Below are 6,000 nucleotides of genomic sequence, written 5' to 3'. Positions count from 1 at the left end.
GCCAATGTACTCTGATTTAATCATTGGAAAATGTAGGAAAAATTCCTCCTTTTGGAAATAATTCTATTGGGTCAGATTCTCATCATAAGAAATCTTTAGGGATTTCATACTTAGAAAAGCAAAACAAAAAGTGAAAAATTATTTTATTCTTTCTTTAGGTTATAAGTACATTATCCTATATGATCTTTAGGAATGATTAATTATAGAGAAAGTATTTTAGACTCATGTTTCTAAATATGCATATCAATGGAAAACACTGAGTCATTATTGGAGGAATATGTGTGGTGGTAACTCAAGGCAAGTAACATTTGATGATGATCTTCTCTCTTCAGATTGAAAGATTGGAGTATAATTTAAACTTTGGAAAGTTAGAATTCCAGCTCTCTGTCATTATATGACATTTTTCTCTCCAAAATATATTTAATTAGCAAATGTCCAAAGTTTATCACATGACATTGTAGACTTTTCCCTGCACCCACACATTCTCTCAATGCAAGATTGCCTGCTCTGGAAATAAAAAAAGGACTCTTTAAAGGCACATTACCACTAATAAGAACACTGTTAAACAATATAAAACACTCACGGCCTAAATTTCAGGGTAAGAGTTTTCTAGTGCAGGAACACCGCATTGCAAACCTCAGAAAGACCTAGAAAATGGCAGGATCCAACAAATTATAACATCATTAAGAAAATGTCAGTATCTTCTGCTTATGAAGGAGGAAACATGTAGAACATTTTTAGAAAGATTTAAATTTGAAATAATGTATTTTTTAAAAATTTGAGTGCTTAAAAAGATTAACTCTCACCTACTCAACACAAGTCATTTCCTGATGGGTTTCTGATACCTGAGATTTTCACAATTGATTTAAATATGCCACTCTACTTCATTTGTCAGTATTAATATGTCAAAATAGCTACTGGTTTTTGAATATTTACTGTACAATGAGTTATTTACACATATTTTCTCACTAAACACAATTCCTGTTTTACTGCCGTGGATGTTGAGGCCCAGATAGGTTAAGAAGTTTCCCCCAAAGCATATAGCTGGTAAATGGTAAAAGTGGAACTTGATATAGAATTATCTAGAAAATATGCACATTTACACTATTCCATGTTGTTTTATTCTTGATTCTGTGGCTAGTATGTGTCTTTTAGAAACCTGCTGAGTAACTTGGCATTATGGGGGAATTTGCTTATTTTGGGGAGGAAAAAGTATTTCAATTTCAAAGCAGTGGCATTGAACTGGAAACATTTTTTTTAATTATATTTTATTGTTCATGCTATTCCAGTTGTCCCCACTCTTTCCCCTTTGCCCACCTCTACCCAGCAGCCCCTACCCCAGGCAATCCCCACACCAGTTGTCCGTGACCGTGGGCCATGCAGATATGTTCTTTGCCTAATCTCTTCACCTTCTTTCACCCATGGACTGGAAACAGTTCTGATTACCACCCCTGTTTTTTTAGCTTCTTTTACAATTAGCTTGTCCAGTTTGGTGATCACACAAATGTCTAGTCTATACCAGAAAAATTTAGCAAACCTCTCTCTCTCTCTTTTAAAGGAGTGTTCTCAGTTCATCATTTAAGAAAACTTAACACATGTTTTTATTTCAAGTCAAAAATGTTCATATTTCAAGCTGTATTGAGTTTTCTAATGTAGCTTTGAGCCCTTCTTGAAACAGTCACTGCCTAGAAGCCTGAATAAACGTTAATGCAACTTCCAAACGGGTCTCGCCCTGCTGGGGAGGCGCTTTGGCACCAGGAGAATTTGGCTCAACAGGTTTCAGCACAGGCCCAGCTCAGGAAGTCGATCAGCTTAGAAAGATGAAACATCTCAAAGTGTAAATTATTAGTTCAGTTGCAACTCGATGTGTTACATGTGTAGAAATGCATAAACACATTTGTTCAAAGGATTTACCATTAGCTGCCACCTCGGACAGTATAAAAACTTACATTACATAAATACATGAGTCACCTTTTATAAAGTATAATATTTCATGCAAGCAAACTATTGACAAATGTTGAGTCTAAGACATTTTCTCCTTGGCTGTTGTAAAATATTCTGCAAATGATAAGGAAGAACATCTTTAAATGAAATAATCTCAAGAGGGTAACCTGTCACTGGGGGGAGGGAAGCCAAGGGTCCCAACCTCCCTCATTCCCATGTCCTGACACAAGCACATTCGCCAGAAAGCTGTCACCCTCTGAGGTGAGTCATGGGGCTTGCAAGCAGCCTCCAGTTTAGGAAAAGAAAGGCAGTTTCCTCCTGCTATCTTCTGACTTTAACACGGCAAAGTGGCTGGTGTTTTGAGAGTGTCCCTCTGCGGATCTTATTCCAGGTGACTCATGTTTCTGCCTCTTTCAAAACAAGCGATTAGCTACAAGCGTTAGTAAGAATTAAGAACGATGAGAAAATCCTGTTGTTTTTCAAAATCTTTCTAACAGGGTCCATTCTGGAACTACAGGCTGTCCAACGAACACCACCCGAACAGCAATACCAATCGCAGCTTTAACCAAGAGCAGTCGTGCCCTCCTCCTGGCCTCTACCCTCTACTACTAAACTGTACACTTAAAACTGGTGGGATAGTACATTTTGCTTATATATTTGATCACAACAGATAACATGAAATGAACAGTGAACTCTGCATATATATGGTACCATGTATATAAAATGCATGCATATGTATAAAATGTTAGAGAAAAATAGAGTTCCATATTACTGACTTGTAGGAATAGCTATGATATATTGTCAGGTAGAAAAAGTAATTTGCTAACTAATATGTGTGGTATAATTATATTTTAATAAGAAGCAACTAGGACTACTTCAATACATCTGTAGACATGAGGGTGGCAGAGCAATGATTTATGCTGCATTTGTATACAGTGTCACTTGTTTCAACAGCCACAAGTTACTATCATAATTTAAAAAACTAGATAAAGAAAACCTGAAAAAAAAATTTGGTAAGGCCACATTGTGTAGGAAGAGCACTGTCTTTCATATCTGGTGAATGTATTTTCCCAGTTTGAATTATGCCTTTTGTGAGATGGTATTATTGTCTTAAATTATTAATATTGTGTTACTTACTATACATTATATTATTATATATAATATGTTACATTAAATGTGTGCATACACACATATAATGCATAAACTATTTCTATATTTTTAAGATATTCAGTTTTTTGTTTCTTTAAAATGAACAAGGAATTGAAGACATTTATACAATGACCTAAGTGAAGAACATTTGTGACTGTGACTCTTATTGTGGGCTGCTGATTATACTTATAACCCAAATTTCTTCTCATTTTTTTTGTCAATATTCATGCCTTCTGGTAGCGCTCTTAAACCAACAACATGCCTAGACCATATGGTTTGCTTTGGCCAATAAGTAGCAAACAACCCAAGAAATTCAGTTCAAGTCACTTTATTAGTAAGAAAAAGTATCACAAAACTGCTGTAACAAACAATACCAAAATCTCAAGGGCTTAAAATAATAGAACTGTTCTCCTTGCTGATTGTAATAGTCTAATGTTTGTTGACTACAGTTTCTGTTCCACGAAGTCATTTTTGGGACCCAGCTATCTTCCATCACATGTAACTATTCAATACCATCATCCATACCTGGCCTCTAAAATCCCCATGGCAAAAAAGAAGGGAGACAGAAGATTTTTCAAAGCTCTTGACTGTCTAAGACTCGTAGTGACACACTTCTACTCACATTCCATAGTCAAACACTAATAATATGTCTAATCATTTTCTACATTAGAGCCAGGAAATATAATTTATCTATGTGTCCAGAAGGAGAAGCATGATTGGTCACCACCTATGTAGTCTCCATCACAACTTTTAAAGCTACTTTTTTATTCTTAAACCTGAGTATATCAAATGTGCACTTAAATATAATGGGGAATTAAAAGACTGAAGTCAGTGGTTCTCACAGAATTTGAAGTGCGTAGGGATATAGATGCAGCCAGAAAGTCAGCGTATAGTCCTACCTTCAATCTGGTGCGTTAAGAAATTTGAGCATAACAATGGCCTTTTCTGGAGTTCAGATTCCTTTTTTATACTGGAAATAAGGAATTAATCAACTTCCAATTTTACAAAGAGATCCACAGATTGTTCTAGGAATGTTCTGGGACGGTGTCGGTGACTGAGAAAGGACTGAGACAAGACCTCAGTTTGGCTCTGTGACCTTCCAGATCACTTTCCTACATATCTACTGACACCCTGGGCAAAAATTCAATATTCTGGTTTATTAAGAACAGACTTTTTTCCTTTCCATACATATTTCTTTCCAACTTCAAAGCCATAAAGAAAGAGACATAAGCACTCTATATATATACAAATAACATGTTCTTCATTTCATTCATTCAGCATTCACATAGTATTTTTTAGTGATTCTGTTTAATTTATGTGCCTTTTATTGAGAATCTACTTTGTGACAGCTCTATATTCAGGAATGGGAGTACAGACAGATAAATAAGCTGTCAATCTGCCAGTGAAGAAGTTAGAGTCAAACACACCTATTCATTCATTATACAAATGTTTAATGAGCTTCTACTTATGAATCAGGCCCTGCTCTTGTGAAACTGGTCAGAGGAGACAGTTAAGAAAATAGATATTTCAATTATAATTGTAAAACAGTGATAAGAAGCTGATTGGATAAGGCGAGGGGTCTCTTTGGTACTTGAATTAAAGAGGAAGACACCCATACCAAGTTCTATAGCCAGAGGGCGCCTTCCATAAAAAGACAATTTCTGAATGGTCTAGGCAAGTTCAAGAATAGAAAAGCAGCCAGGGAATCTGAACACTCATGGCTGAGGGAAGTGGGGCAAGATGGATGTTTCAGGGGTAGGGATTCTCCCACTCATCCAATCATTACTCCCCATCCTCTTAGACCACTTCCCCATGGGCACCTGAATACTCTCAGCTAAAGATGGGTAAGCACTTTTCAGATAGTGTTTTCAGATAGTGTTTCAGTTTGCTAGGTCTGTGTGATGGTGAATCTTAATATCAACTTGACTGGGCTAAGGGATGCCCAGGTTGAACAATTCTTTTTTGGATGTGTCTGTAAAAGTACTTCAGAAAGAGCTTAGCATTTGAATCAGAATGAGTAAAGAAAACAGCTCTCAGCAATGCCAGTGGGGATCATTCAACCTGCTGAAGGCTGGAATACAGCAACAAGGTGAAGGAGGAGTGAAACACTCCCTCTGCTTGAGCTGAGACACCCATCTGCTCCCATCCTCAGCTATCAGTGCTCCTGGTTCTCAGGCTTTCAAATGCAAGCCTCTCCCCCTATTCCTTCTTCTTAGACCTTTGGAGTTGGACTAAAATACACCGCTGGCTATTCTGCTTTTTCAGCTGGTAGACAGCAGGTCATGGGACTTAGCCTTCAAAACCATGTGAGCCAATTCCTATAATAACTCTCCTCTTAGGCATTATCCAACCATCCATCCATCCACCTATCCATCCACCTACCTATCTACTACTGATTTTGTTTCTATGGAGAACTCTGACTGAAATACCATGGACTGGATGGCTTGTAGCAACAGAAATTTATTTTCTCACAGATCTTGAGACCAAGGTGTAAGTAGGTTTGATTATTTTCTCTCTCCTAGGCTTGCAGGTGGCCACCTTCTTCCTGTGTCCTCACACATGGCCATTCTGTTGTCTGTGTTCTCGGTGTCCTAATTTCCTCTTATAAGGACACCAGTCACATTGGATTATGGAACACCAGTATGGCCTCATTTTACTTTAATTACCTAGTTAAAAGCTCTATCTCCATATATATTTTGAGGTACTGGGTGTTAGGACTTCAACATAAGAATTTAGCTACATACCTTAAATAAAATGTGCTTATTGAGAGCAGGTGGATTATTTTCTATTATAATATGGAGCATTTAGTTCTGGGCTGTTTCATCAGGCATCACAAAGGCAGGATTTTAAGAGAAATGAGAAACCATTGAAAGTTCATCAGACTTTTAATAATAGATCATTCTGGTT

This window comes from Desmodus rotundus, chromosome 5 (assembly GCF_022682495.2).
Source record: "Desmodus rotundus isolate HL8 chromosome 5, HLdesRot8A.1, whole genome shotgun sequence".
Classification (NCBI taxonomy): Eukaryota; Metazoa; Chordata; class Mammalia; order Chiroptera; family Phyllostomidae; genus Desmodus; species Desmodus rotundus.
The sequence above is the reverse complement of the archived record's forward strand: the minus strand, read 5'-3'. Positions refer to the sequence as shown.